Source organism: Patella vulgata, chromosome 4 (assembly GCF_932274485.2).
Source record: "Patella vulgata chromosome 4, xgPatVulg1.2, whole genome shotgun sequence".
Lineage (NCBI taxonomy): Eukaryota > Metazoa > Mollusca > Gastropoda > Patellidae > Patella > Patella vulgata.
Window position 1 is genome coordinate 32,675,929 of NC_065882.2, and position 15,109 is coordinate 32,691,037.

The following is a 15,109-nucleotide window of genomic DNA, read 5'->3' on the forward strand; positions in this document are numbered from 1 at the left end:
AATATACATAATTATAAGTTTTAAATACCTCAAAATTTGTGTGACGGTCCACCTTCTCAATCGCTCAATCGACAAAACAAGTATGGCTTAAAATATTATACTGCGCATGTATTAATTAGAACAAAGGAACAATTATTACAACACAGGATACTGTGAAACCTAATAAAAATTAATCAGTGTACCGACCAGGTATAAAACTTATAATAACAAAATTGATAATGTTAAATAATGTAAAGTTCAATCTGTTCACAACAGGGTCACATTCCACAAGGGGATATCTGGCTAATTCTTAGACCCAGTTGTAGGAGTGTGAGAACTTATTGTAGTATATATATATTAGCATGCAACACAAATTATTATATTATAAAACCCTAACTAAATGTATAACATTAACATCATCTTACAGTCCCCCCTGCGACGGAAAATCAGGGGTCGTTACTGATTTGAGTAGCACATAACTCCTCTCTAGTGGCTATCAAACAAAGTTTGTGAATTGGCCTTTCGTATTGACCAGTGGCAGGTTTTTTTTCACTTTCCTGACATGACCATCTGCACTAGGGTATATCTCATGTACCAGTGCGAGTTTCCATAAAGCTCTTGGTAAATGCAGGTCTAACAAAATACACAAATCTCCAACTTCAAAATTGTCTCTTGAATGAAACCACTTGTTTCTGGCAACTAATGTTGGTGCAAAATGTCTAATCCACTGTTCCCAAAATAACCGAATTCTATGCTGGACGGAATTATTTAAATGTCTAGGGTTAACAATATCTTGTTTCTCTGGCTGTGGTACGACAATGTTATGTCCTAATAATAATGAATTCGGAGTGATAGGTGGTGCATCACAAATATTATCTGATGATGGATATTATAGTCTACTGTTGACTAAGTTACTGGATTCGTAAAGAATTGTTATCCACTGACTTTGAGAATAGCTAGCAAATCCAAATACTCAATCATAGCTTTCCTGATGGATTTGATAAGTGATTCAACGGCACTATTCATATGACTGGCTGTTGGGCAATTAAATTTCCATTCAAATTTAGCTCATTGTTGGCACAGTTATTCCGAATTTTCACCAAGTTCCAATTATGAATCATTTCACGTAAGTAAGTCTGCGAACCGACAAAGTTAGTTCCATTATTAGAATAAATTAACTTTGGCCATCTTCTAATAGATGAAAATCTGCATAAGGCCATGAGGAAATGATCTGTAGATTCGTTCAATACGAGCTGTACATGGACGGCTTGTGTAGTGAGGCATGTAAAAATACATCCGTAGGCTTTTTCAATAGATCTTCTGGCGACTTTAACTTTCAGAGGACCAAACAAATCAACTGATGTATTAGCAAAGGCGGGTGTACTAACATCAGCACGAAATTGAGGCAAATCTCCCATCTGTTGGTTAGAAATTAGTGCCTTGCGTCTTCTCTTACAGATTAGACAATTGTAGTAAATGGATCTAGCAATATCTCGAACACCAATAATCCAATACTTTTGGCGAGCTTCTGCAACCAGACGTTTGTAACCTAGGTGACCTAATTTCCGATGCAAGGTTTCTAAAATTCTTCTAACCAATATGTGATTACTTGGCAATATAATGGGGTGACGTATACTGTATGGAAGGCTTTTGGCTTGTTCAAGTCTTTCTTTGGCTCTCCATATCCCATCTTTATCAAGAAACGGCTGAATCTCAATAAGTTTCTTATCGTCGGCGTCAAAGTTTTTTGGGGACTTATTGATTTAAAGCAATTGGGCTTGATCTAGTTCATCTGGTGTAAGATTACCGGATTTTCTGTCATATGAAGATAATTGACAGTTTTTTAGAAAACGTAACCATATGGCAGCATAGCGACGTATTTTGGACCAATCAAAACTGCGATTTGTGAAACAGTTTGCATTAAGGATCATCTTTACCAGATCTTTTGACGACCTCAAGAATAGGCCATTCGTCTTCAGGCAACCGAAGGAATTTTGGTTCGTTATACCAATTTTCCAGTTGATCGGGTCTAATTCCTTTGGTAAGAGAATCTGCTGGATTGCATTCACTGGGTACATATCTCCATATAACTGGGTCGTGGCTCTCTTGAATCTCAGCGATGCGTACTCCAACAAATGGCTTAAACGATCTGGGGGTGCTTCTGATCCATCCCAGAGCAGTTGACGAATCACTCCATAAAATGATTCTTTCGAAGTTAGTTCTCATGGCAGATGTGACAGTGTCTACGAGGCGAGAAAGGGTAACGCATCCCATCAATTCAAGTCTTGGAATGGTTTTCCTTTTAAGCGGAGCTACAAATGGCTTGGAGGCAACACATCGGCAATCTATGGATCCGTTTAGAAGGCGCCATCTAAGAAATGCACATGATCCATAACCATTTTCTCCTCCATCAGCAAAACCATGTAACTGTGGCAGGCCAATAGCATCACTAGGCTTCATACTTCTATGAGTTTTAAAATCTAAAATAGCAGGTAAGACATTAAACAGTTTATCCCATTTAACAGTAATGTCCATAGGTAAAACTTCATCCCAACAAAATCATTCTGACCAGAGATTTTGCATTTCATTTTTGAACTTGATCATTGGCGGGCCCACAAGTCCTATTGGATCCCAGCATTGAGCAATAACACCAAAAACAATCCTCTTTGTAAGTTTTTCAGGGATATTTGAGAAATCTTTCTCTTTTAAGCCAAAACATTCTTTATCTTTATCCCATTTATGTCCTAATACAGAAATAATTCTATCAGTATATGGTGCTTTGTCAACAAGTTGATACTATGCCAGACCATAATGTTGAAGCATACTTTCTGAAGAATGTGATCCACTTCTGTTATGGTTTCCAGAGCATTGTTCTCATTACTACTGGAGTCTGCAACATCATCCATATAAATATGATTTATTAAAGCGTCTTTACCTTTAGGGAATTCAATTTCATTGTTCTGTGCTAGAATCTGGATTCCTGAGCAGGCTAGGTCTGGTGATGACTTATCACCAAAACTCAGTCTTACCCACTGGTACACATTCGGGTCCTTTGACAAATCACAATCCCTCCAAAGGAAACGATGAAAAGGCTGATCATCAGGATGGATACTAATCATGTTAAACATCTTGCGTATCTCTCCACATTAGGCAATTGTGTCTTGTCTCCATCCGATTAAAACTTTAAACAGATCGTTCAAATAATTTGGGCCTTTCTCTAGAGCATCATTAAGGCATTTACCCAAATATTCTGCGGCAGAGTCAAAAACGATTCTGATTTGTGTGCTTTAGGCGTCTGGTCGTACAACTTCTCTGTGAGGCAGTAACCAGAAAGGTTTAGACCAGTTGATATCTTCAGGCTTTAACTTAATGCAGAAGCTGTCATCAATAAGTTTACGAATCTCATTGTTATATAGTTCTACCTTGTTACTTTTAATTAGACGTTTTTCCAGTGAACAAAGTCTTTTCAGGGCCATAGGACGATTATCTGGAAATGATGGATGACCTGGCTTCCAAGGCTTTAGTAGGCTTTACTCCAAGGCTATCAATTTCGAACAGTTTGGCAATATTCGGTGTATCCATAATAGTGACATGATTGATGTACGATACTTCGGACTGTTGTCCTAATTCTCCCAAAAGTACCCAACCTAAAGGTGTTTGCTTGGCTATTGGTGCACTTTCGTCTGAAATACAGCAGGAACCTAAGTCTTTAAAAGCGGCTGGAAAGTTGGTCCCAATAAGCAAATCGACCTTTCCACCATCGCAATAAATAAGGTCTAAAAGTCCAGACAAGTGAGGGTACAGGGACAGATTATGGTTGTCGATCGGTGGAATATCACCACAGACAGTTTCAAGCGAAGAGGCAGTCAATTCGTAAACTTGCGAATTATTAACATCAGATATTTTAAGTACATAACTTCTTGACTTTTCAACCATTTCACAACCACCAGCTAATCTAATATGAATGTCTTTGGGTTGGCCACCATGCAGTCTAAGTTTATGAGCAAACGATTTTCGAATAAGTGATTGTTGGCTACCAGAGTCCATCATTTTGATTGCTTCGTGTGTGACACCATAGTCGTCTTGAACATGAACTTTTGCGACTGGCAAGTGACCACATCCAGCTGTATTAATTGAATAACTACTTGAGTTGGCTTGTGTTGACCGACTGTAATCCTCATGAAGAAGTGGGTGATGATTCTTTTCACAACCAGATTTCGTGCACTTTTTCTTTTCAAAACAGTTTCTTGTCTGATGATTAGGTCTCAAACAGCAAAAACAACATCTATTGTCTTTAATTATTTCCCATCGATCTGGAACTTTACGCGCATAAAATGCAGGACATTCCTTAAGGGGGTGTGAGGCATCACATTTCAATAGGCAAGGCTGACTGGTGGCCTTAAACTTCTGAGGAGGCTTAAACGTCACAGAATTAGAACCGCTGACCTTGTATGATTTTCGCGCGTCATCACATACACTGGAGCGTAATTGGGCTTCATCTCCTAACCAATTGACTAAAGTTTCTAAATATTTAGGTAAATCTTTTTCATGACAATAAGACTTAAATTTGTATTGATCTTCGGTTGTTAATTTGTCAATCAAATCCACAACAATATAATCAGATTTTAGATCATGTTTTTTTATTTAAGTCGTGAATCCTGATAATAAAACTACGAATTTCTGATGCGAAAGCTTTCAACTCTTAGCTTCACCACCTCTAATTGGTTTATATGATTTTATGTCACTCAGAAATAATGTCATTAACTCGTCTGAATTTCCATATTTTGATCTAATATTTCAAATGTTGACACAATTGATTGGCAATGTGTAATGTCCTTTCTAACAGGTGGCAATACAGCTTCTTTAAGACGCTGAAGTTTTTCTTCTTCATCTTGGCAATATTTTCTCATAGCGAACTGAAAACTAGTCTTCCAGCCTGGGTAATCACAAATGTTACCCGAAAAATGTTGAATTTTCAATCTTTCAAGTTGACATTTCATTTGCATATCTGATACAGGGTGTGAACGAGGCGGTGATTTATTTTTCTCTTCTTTTTGTGCTTTCTCAACTTTTAAAACGGTCAGTTTTAAGTGTTTGACGGCTACAGTTATATCGGCTCGAACAGAATCCACTTCTTTCATATAACTCATATTATTCTGAAGTTCCTCTTCAGCACAATCGTCAGGTAGGGCTGCTAACACAGATTCGTTTGCAGTCACAAGATTATCATAGTTCAACTCCATTTTTTCAACAGCTTTCTCAATTTGGCTTATTGTGGCGAAGCCTTTTAAGTCAATATAGAAGAAAATGAATTAACAGAAAATGCGAACAAACGTTTGGCAGTTTTTCTCTGTTTTTTGGCTTCATCCATTTTCCTCGTGTAGACAGGGCTTTAGTTGACCAAAACGTTTCTCAGGCAAATTTTGAAATTGTTTGGGGGTTGCCGGCAGGCGGGCACGATTGAGATGGCAAGTTTTTTTAGTCAGATAAGGCAGAGGCTTTTCACAATAATTTGCGTATAATATTTAATCTTCAAACAGGCATGGCTTCGTGACAAATAAAAGTATTGAAGTATTTCTTATTATCTGAAAATATATAAATAAACCTTGGCTAAGTAACTAATTGAGGGATTGACAGTACTATTAAAACATGGTAAATAAAACACTGAACAATTATTAATCGAAATATGACAATGTTATACATAATTATAAGTTTTAAATACCTCAAAATTTGTGTGAAGGTCCACCTTCTCAATCCCTCAATCGACAAAACAAGTATGGCTTAAAATATTATACTGCGCATGTATTAATTAGAACAAAGGAACAATTATTACAACACAGGATACTATGAAACCTAATATAAAATTAATCAGTGTACCGACCAAGTATAAAACTTATAATAACAAAATTGATAATGTTAAATAATGTAAAGTTCAATCTGTTCACAACAGGGTCATATTCCACGAGGGGGTATCTGGCTGATTCTTAGACCCAGTTGTAGGAGTGTGAGAACTTATTGTAGTATATAAATATTAGCATGCAACACAAATTATTATATTATAAAACACTAACAAAATGTATACGTAGCAGGAGGATCGCATGATCGACTCCAGGTCGGGGTTGCACATAACAGTTGAGACCAGTTAACAACAACAGTTTATTACAGGACAATGTAATATATACTTTACAGAACAACAAAAAAAAAAACACTGAAAAGATACAAAATGATTATTTACAGAAGTGAATTATTAAATGATGTATATATTCTATTAATTACTTATAAATCAGGAGGCAAGTTATAATATAAGTACTATATTATATGTATTAAAATATCAAGACTATCTATTTACATTTAATCCATTATGACAAAGATATAAATATAGATATCAAACTAACATACCCTAAGACAGGTGTTTTCCAGGAAAGTAAATGTGACCATAGAGTTGTAAACTTTATAGACAACACAATTAGGAACACTATAAAACAATTAACAAGACATTACACAGGGGATACTATATTTAATCAATGTTTACTTATGAAATATAAAGCTACCTAGTTTCTATATATATATATTTTAATTTGCTAATAATTAATTTACTAGTTTAGAATTACTTATATAGTTTAAAATGTCTATAGTCCAGTCAAACAAATATTAAACCTACCTTGAAATAAATGATTAATTGTGCTGTAATTAAGTAGAGATGTTGATAGTTGACCAGAAAATAAAAGAGTGAGGTTAGTAACTGGGATAAAAAAAAAGCAGGTTTCTAAGACACTTAAATCTACTCACTATCTTACAATAGCATCTTTAAACTATATACTAAAGTAATTATAACTACTGGAAATACAAGGCTAGCTGGATAAACAGGACAATGGAAACTGACTAAAATCTTTAAACAGAATATAACACCCTACTAAAATAGTTAAAGAGAATATACCACCCTACTACATATAACTTTAACATCATCTTACACTTATTCTTAGTTGTGGACGACATCACCAATATTTGTGGACGAAATTACCAATGCCTTGTGGACGACTCCACCAACGGGTGTGGACGACTTTGTTTGTGGACGACTTGACTGCACCCTTCGTGTCTTGTTATTCGAGTCTAAATCGTCAACAAAGAAAATAGTGTTATACAGTACTAAGCGAGACCGATTTTTACGATTATGCTGAGCGAGGCAGATGTAAGCCTCGCCTCTTTCTTGTTTAAGTCCCTCCCATTTTATTTGAAGGTCGAGTTTAGAAAGGACTATTTATTGTTAATAATAAAAGAAATCTCAAGAACTACTACACTTACCCGCACCTAGTGGTTTCCGTGGTCCTAGTGTGTGATCATCAATAGTCGCTCTTAACACATCCTGAAAATTTAAAGTCTCTACGACCACGGGAGGTACAAGCGGTACGAAAATTCAATAGCGACAAAATGTACTCTCCCTGACCTGTTCTACATGTGTACTCGGACACTCGGAGTAGTAGAAGTAGGCTAGTCGATGAATTTCCCTATTTATGGAATATACTGTCTAATATTCTAAAAATATGTGAATCACTTTCTGAAATATCATTTAATTTACAAAATATTATTTTTCAATGTAAATAAATTCATAGAAATACTTTATAATCTTTCAAAATTAAGAAAAAGTCTCGCTACTAAGCGAGGCCGATTGTAATACTTCATGCATAGCGAGGCCGATTAGGCTCGATACGCGATATTTGGTGATGTATTTCCGTGTTTTTGGGATATATAGTATAATGTCCTTAATATACGTAAAACGTTCGAAAGAAATATGATTATTTAATCAAAATCAATTAAAAAAATATCCCCCAAATCTTTTAAACATAAGAAAAAGTCGCACTGCTAAGCGAGGCCGATTGTATACTTCATATGGTATCGTACAATGAATTCCGCTATTTCTGTGATATAAAAGATACTACTCTTTATTTATATAATACAATCACTCAAGTATTATTTTTCTATGAAAATTAATTCATAGAAATACTTTATAATCTTTAAAAAGTTAAGAAAAACTCCCACTGCTAAGCGAGGCCGATTGTATACTTCATGTGGTATAGTGCGATGAATTCCGCTATTTCTGTGATATATAAGATGCTATTCTTAATTTATATAACACAATCACTCAAGTATTATTTTTCTATGAACATTAATTCATAGAAATACTTTATAATCTTTCAAAACTTAAGAAAAAGTTCTACTGCTAATCGAGGCCGATTGGGTTCAAAGTGTGCATACTGCATATATATAGCTAGGCCGATTAGACTCTATATACGCGGTATTGGTTAATGCATTTCCGTGTTTCTGGGATATATAGTATAATGTCCTTAATATACGTAAAACGCTCGAAAAAATTATGATTATTTCATGAAAATCAATCGAAAAAATATCCCCAAATCTTTTAAACATAAGAAAAAAGCGGACTGCTAAGCAAGGCCGATTGTATACTTCATGTGGTATAGTGCGATGGATTCCGCTATTTCTGTGATATATCAGATACTATTCTTAGTTTATATAATACAAACACCCAAATATTGTATTTCGATGAAAATTAATTCATAGAAATACTTTATAATCTTTCAAAATTAAGAAAATGTCTCACTGCTAAGCGAGGCCGATTGTATACTTCATACAGTGGTATAGTGCGATGAATTCCGCTATTTCTGTGATACATACGGTACTATTCTTAAATATATTCAAAACTAGATAATGTAAAGGCAATTTGCTGAAAATTTCAGTCAAATTGATCCACTATGAACCGAGAAATAAGCAGTAAGCGATCGAAAGTTCCGAATAGCCTCGGTCATTATTACTAAAATCGGTTCGACAAAAATCATAGTCTCGATTATCCACTTAATCGTTAAATAGAGAAGGAGTTATGCAGCAAATCGGATAATAATCCAACAATTGTCTAATTAATAGTTAATATATCATTTCAGGCCTAAAGAAAGACATAGAATAGGCAAATTTAGCTCTTGCATAATGCATGTTTAATTTATATAATACATAGAAATATTTTATAACCTTTCAAAATTAAGAAAAAGTCCCAGTTAGGCCGATTAGGCTCTATACGCGGTATTGGATGGTGCATTTCCGTGTTTCTGGGATATATAAGATAGTGTGTTTAATATACGTAACACATTAGAAAGAAATATCATTATTTTATAGAAATCAATTGAAAAAATATCCGCAAATCTTTTAAACGTAAGAAAAGGGCTGACTGCTAAGCGAGGCCGGTTGTATACTTCATGTGGTATAGTGCGATGAATTCCGCTATTTTTGTGATATATAAGATGCTATTCTTAGTTTATATAATACAGTCACTCAAATACTATTTTTCTATGATAATTAATTTATAGAAATACTTTATAATCTTTCAAAATTAAGAAAAGGTCCCACTGCTGAGCGAGGCCGATTGTATATTTCATGCATAGCGAGGCCGATTAGGCTCTATACGCGATATTGGGTGATGAATTTCCGTGTTTCTGGGATATATAGTATAATCTCCTTAATATACGTAAAACGTTCGAAAGAAATATGATTATTTTATGAAAATCAATTAAGAAAATATCCCCCAAATCTTTTAAACGTAAGAAAAAGTCTCACTGCTAAGCGAGGCCGATTGTATACTTCATATGGTATAGTGCAACGAATTTCACAATTTCTGTGATATATAAGATGCTATTCTTAATTTATATAATGCAATCAGTCAAATATTATTTTTCTATGAAAATTAATTCATAGAAATACTTTATAATCTTTCAGAATTAAGAAAAGATCCCACTGCTGAGCGAGGCCGATTTGGCTCTATACGCGATATTGGATGATGTGTTTCTAGGATATATAGTATAATGTCCTTAATATACGTAAAACGTTCGAAATAAATATGATTATTTTATGAAAATCAATTAAAAAAATATCCCCCAAATCTTTTAAACGTAAGAAAAAGTCCCGATGCTAAGCGAGGCCGATTGTATAGTTCATATGGTATAGTGCAACGAATTCCGCTATTTCTGTGATATATAAGATGCTATACTTAATTATATAATGCAATCATTCAAATATTATTTTTCTATGAAAATTAATTCATAGAAATACTTTATAATCTTTCAGAATTAAGAAAAGATCCCACTGCTGAGCGAGGCCGATTTGGCTCTATACGCGATATTGGATGATGTGTTTCTAGGATATATAGTATAATGTCCTTAATATACGTAAAACGTTCGAAATAAATATGATTATTTTATGAAAATCAATTAAAAAAATATCCCCCAAATCTTTTAAACGTAAGAAAAAGTCCCGATGCTAAGCGAGGCCGATTGTATAGTTCATATGGTATAGTGCAACGAATTCCGCTATTTCTGTGATATATAAGATGCTATACTTAATTATATAATGCAATCATTCAAATATTATTTTTCTATGAAAATTAATTCATAGAAATACTTTATGATCTTTCAAAATAAAGAAAAGGTCCCACTGCTGAGCGAGGCCGATTGTATATTTCATGCATAGCGAGGCCGATTAGGCTCTATACGCGATATTCCGTGATGAATTCCCGTGTTTCTGGGATATATAGTATAATGTCCTTAATATACGTAAAACGTTCGAAAGAAATATCATTATTTTATAAAAATCAATTGAAAAAATATCCCCCAAATCTTTTAAACATAAGAAAAAGGCTGACTGCTAAGCGAGGCCGATTGTATACTTCGTGTGGAACAGTGCGACGAATTCCGCTATTTCTGTGATATATATGATATTATTCTTAATTTCTATAATACAAACACTCAAATATTATTTTTCTATGAAAATTAATTCATAGAAATAGTTAATAATCTTTCAAAACTTAAGAAAAGGTCCCACTGCTAAGCGAGGCCGATTGTATATTTCATGCATAGCGAGGCCGATTAGGCTCTATACGCGATATTGGGTGACGAATTTCCGTGTTTCTGGGATATATAGTATATAATGTCCTTAATATACGTAAAACGTTCGAAGGAAATATCATTATTTTATAAAAAATCAATTGAAAACATATCCCCCAAATCTTTTAAACATAAGAAAAAGGCTGACTGCTAAGCGAGGCCGACTGTATACTTCATGTGGTATAGTGCGATGAATTCCGCTATTTCTGTGATATATACGATATTATTCTTAATTTCTATAATACAATCACTTAAATATTATTTTTCTATGAAAATTAATTCATAGAAATACTTTATAATCTTTCAAAATTAAGAAAAAGTCCCACTGCTAAGCGAGGCCGGTGGTATACTTCATGCATAGCGAGGCCGATTAGGCTCTATACGCGATATTGGGTGATGTGTTTCTAGGATATATAGTATAATGTCCTTAATATACGTAAAACGTTCGAAAGAAATATGATTATTTTATCAAAATCAATTGAAAAAAATATCCCCCAAATCTTTTAAACATAAGAAAAAGTCCCACTGCAAAGCAAGGCCGATTGTATACTTCATATGGTATAGTGCAACGGATTCCGCTATTTCTGTGATATATAAGATGCTATTCTTAATTTATATAATGCAATCACTCAAATATTATTTTTCTATGAAAATTAATTCATAGAAATACTTTATAATCTTTCAAAACTTAAGAAAAGGTCCCACTGCTGAGCGAGGCCGATTGTATATTTCATGCATAGCGAGGCCGATTAGGCCCTATACGCGATATTGGGTGATGAATTCCCGTGTTTCAGGGATATATAGTATAATGTCCTTAACATACGTAAAACGTTCGTAATAAATATGATTATTTTATCAAAATCAATTGAAAAAATATTCCCCCAAATCTTTTAAACAAAAGAAAAAGGCTGGCTGCATCGCGAGGCCGATTGGGGGTTCTATATGTAGTACAGTGCGATGAAATTCACTATTTCTGAGATATATAAAATAAAAGAGAGAGAGAGAGAGGTGGGGGCGAATAACGATTTAGTGGACGATCCATCGATCATCTCATTTTTGCAACTACTATACAGCGAGCCTGTTTAGATTCTTTGTGATAAAGGGCGATGAGTTTGCCTACTAGATATAAGATAATATTCATAATTTATATTAACATTCAAGTATGGAACTTAATTGAGAAAATTTATATTTTGAAAATATAAACATAAGAAACGGGTGCAGGAAGATCCAAACTCTCATTTTAACCACAACTAAACATAATATCAAGGCCGTATATCGAACTGTCAATCAAATTGACTGACATGCGGCCTCGCTCAACAACGGTCTCGCTTAGCACGCTTTATCATTTACCAAAGAAAATGCCGACGAACGAATGAACTTCTCTCCGCACGTGCCTTCCCTCCCGTTAGAAATTAAAAGGTCGGTAAAATAAAAAGTTGTTTATCGATTCGGCTGATCGGGAACTGGTAGAGGTGCGAAAGTCAACAAAACGTGCAACAAGTCTCTCTTCTTTTAAACAGAAGCTCTCCGAACATGACTCTAAACCCCCAAAACATTTCTACATTGGCTCTAGGAAAACTTACTCCAGGGCGACCTTCGGATGTAGACTATAGTCGCGACTACAGTCTGAACTAGCACCCAAACGCAAATGGCCCTAGCCATTGACTATTCAATATGGTGGCGACCATGTCAGTTGTTCCGCCTGCTATATTTTCACCTATTTACTCATGTATTTGTAAGAACTGGTTAATTTTCCATACTGCGATGTGAAAGCAAGCTTAAAATAGGTTACAAATAAATAGGATTAGTCAATATCAGAATATTTTTCATTGGAATTATGTCACCCAACCAAATCATTTCACACGTACAGTTTTTTGTCGGGTGCCTACATATATTTGAATAAGAAGATCCTAATCTGTCAAATTCATCAAAAAAAGTAGCTAAGTCTGTAACTCAATATCATCCAAAATCTTTGACAATGAAAACACGAATTGTTTTGCAATTTAAATCAGTATTGGTGTTGTGATCTTACCTGGAAAAGATTGGCTTCTGATATCCAATATTTAAGACAAAATAAACATTTTACCATTGGTACACGAATCGTGTACCATAATGCGTTTCAGCGCCATTTGTAACAAGGTGCTCTTTAGAATGAGGCTAGACATATTCCACAAGTCATGTCAAACGGTGATATCATATTCTTTTTTGGAGAGCATGCGCAATAAATAATATCGGTGTTGACTTGCGGTTGAGACTTCTGCCGTATAACTGATGACAATTCACAGTAAAACGGACACGATTGAATAGAAAAACAGTTTATATAAATTCATATTACATTATTATATCTGTTGCGACCCATTTGTGCCAATTTCTAGGTCCAAAATATTAGCGATTTAGCTCCTTTAACATCTATACTACAATGCCCATTCACTAACTTTCAGGCGTTAACATGGACCCTATAATACCGACCAAGGTGTAAATAACGCAACGGCAATTGGCAATTTTATTATATTTTTTAGAAAATCTCTCAAGTGTCAGTTTTGTCAGCCATCTTTGAACTATCCCGACCGTGCTTTATCGCATGGTACGGCTGGTCACGACCACTGGTTGAACTAAATGTCATTCGCATGCAGATGGTTCCTGAAGCTGTACTTATTTGGAGCGAACTGCGACTGAATTGTTGGCGAATCAAAAAGCCACGAGCTGAAAGGCGTCAGTCGATAAATTCTAAATGCATGTCCTACCTTATTGTGTGATCCATCTCTGAACAACAAATGAATGACACTTACTGACAAACAAACGTTGTTCAGTGAAACAGGTTTATCCAATATCACATACACCAGCATTTCTTTCAGTCGCCATGTTGGGATAGTTTGACCTTTTCTTGACGTCATATCCCTTGCATTAAAATTTGAGGATCCCTGTTTTACGCGAAATGAAATGCATTTTTGTACAATATTTTTATGGATTGCGTATAGTACTGTTTTTGTAGAGGTTTTATATCGGGATAGAAGACGATGTTTGTTGAAGAATAATTAGGTCACTCTTCACACGTAGTTGAAATACACAACGTCTATTGAGAACTTAATAATTATTTGTTGCATGATTAATTAGTAGTAGTATGCCTAGATCATGACCAGTGCTTGAAATGAAGATTCTTCTACAACGGCACCAAAAATTTATAAATGCCGTAACAAAAATTAGCTGACAATTATAAGGCACAGCTGCCTTTCTTCATATTTAACAAATATACTGTTATATTTGTAGATAGACAAACGGTCCGTGCAATGATTTCCCATGTCAATTAATCTGGTTCTAATTGCGTTTGGTGGTACTGTCATAAGTATAAAATTTACAGATTCCTCTTGGAGTAATAAAGTCATCGAAATTTGTTTTCCTTTCGATCCTTTAGTTATTCGTGTTCCAAATGGTTGCCATCATGTCAACCATAACTAAAATTGATTCATCAAATTTCCCACGGCTCTGCCATAACCTTCTATAATAAGGGCACTATTTTAGAAAGTGAGCATTCTTATGAAAAAATGAACTATAAGGGTAGGCTTGGGACACTATTTACAACTAAATCTTGCATTCCTGAATTATTGACCTAATCCCAAGCCCAGCCGCCCCTGAACGACTGTATGATATATTGAAAAGTTATTACCTATCCATTTCATACGTCTGATGTATATAAAAGGCATAATTTTTTGATACGTGGACAACAGCGCGATTTGGGCTAATTTTATTATCGTGGCAGTCCGTGTTTGCTTCATCTTTTACTTTTTACGACAGTTTTGCCGTTATGCCGTGGTAAATTCTAGCATGGGCGGTATGATTGAGATTATTATTTATAAAATGTTATTAAATGTTCATTACAATATAAATCCTTAAATTTGTCGGCGTTCGTAGAATGTTTCATCGCTACCGCTTGATTATGATAGCTTCTGTCTTGTCAATGTCACGTGACATTTTCCCGCTTTTCTATCGATAGAGTTGAAAAGATCTATAATATTATGAGTCTTGTATCACACACACGGCAAATAAATAAAAGGGCCGAGTGTCATTTTAAGTAAGAGACTAGAGAGAATGCTTTGTTCACAATTTGAATAATATTTTATGAAAAGATTTATTGGCTGCTGAGTCATTTTGAACAGATATCGGCTACGCAAATATCGGTAAAATTTCTT

The 15,109-nt window shown here is 34.7% G+C and overlaps 1 protein-coding gene across 1 annotated transcript in view; it reads left to right on the plus strand.

The window, feature by feature from the left end:
- Positions 1–12,214: 12,214 nt before the first annotated feature.
- Positions 12,215–15,109, plus strand: part of LOC126817151 (2-(3-amino-3-carboxypropyl)histidine synthase subunit 2) — a 109,165-nt gene continuing 106,270 nt past the window's right edge. Inside the window, exon 1 of the mRNA XM_050543996.2 lies at positions 12,215–12,341. The gene's annotated coding sequence lies outside the window, so the exon portion shown is untranslated. The remainder of the gene's footprint in view (positions 12,342–15,109) is intronic.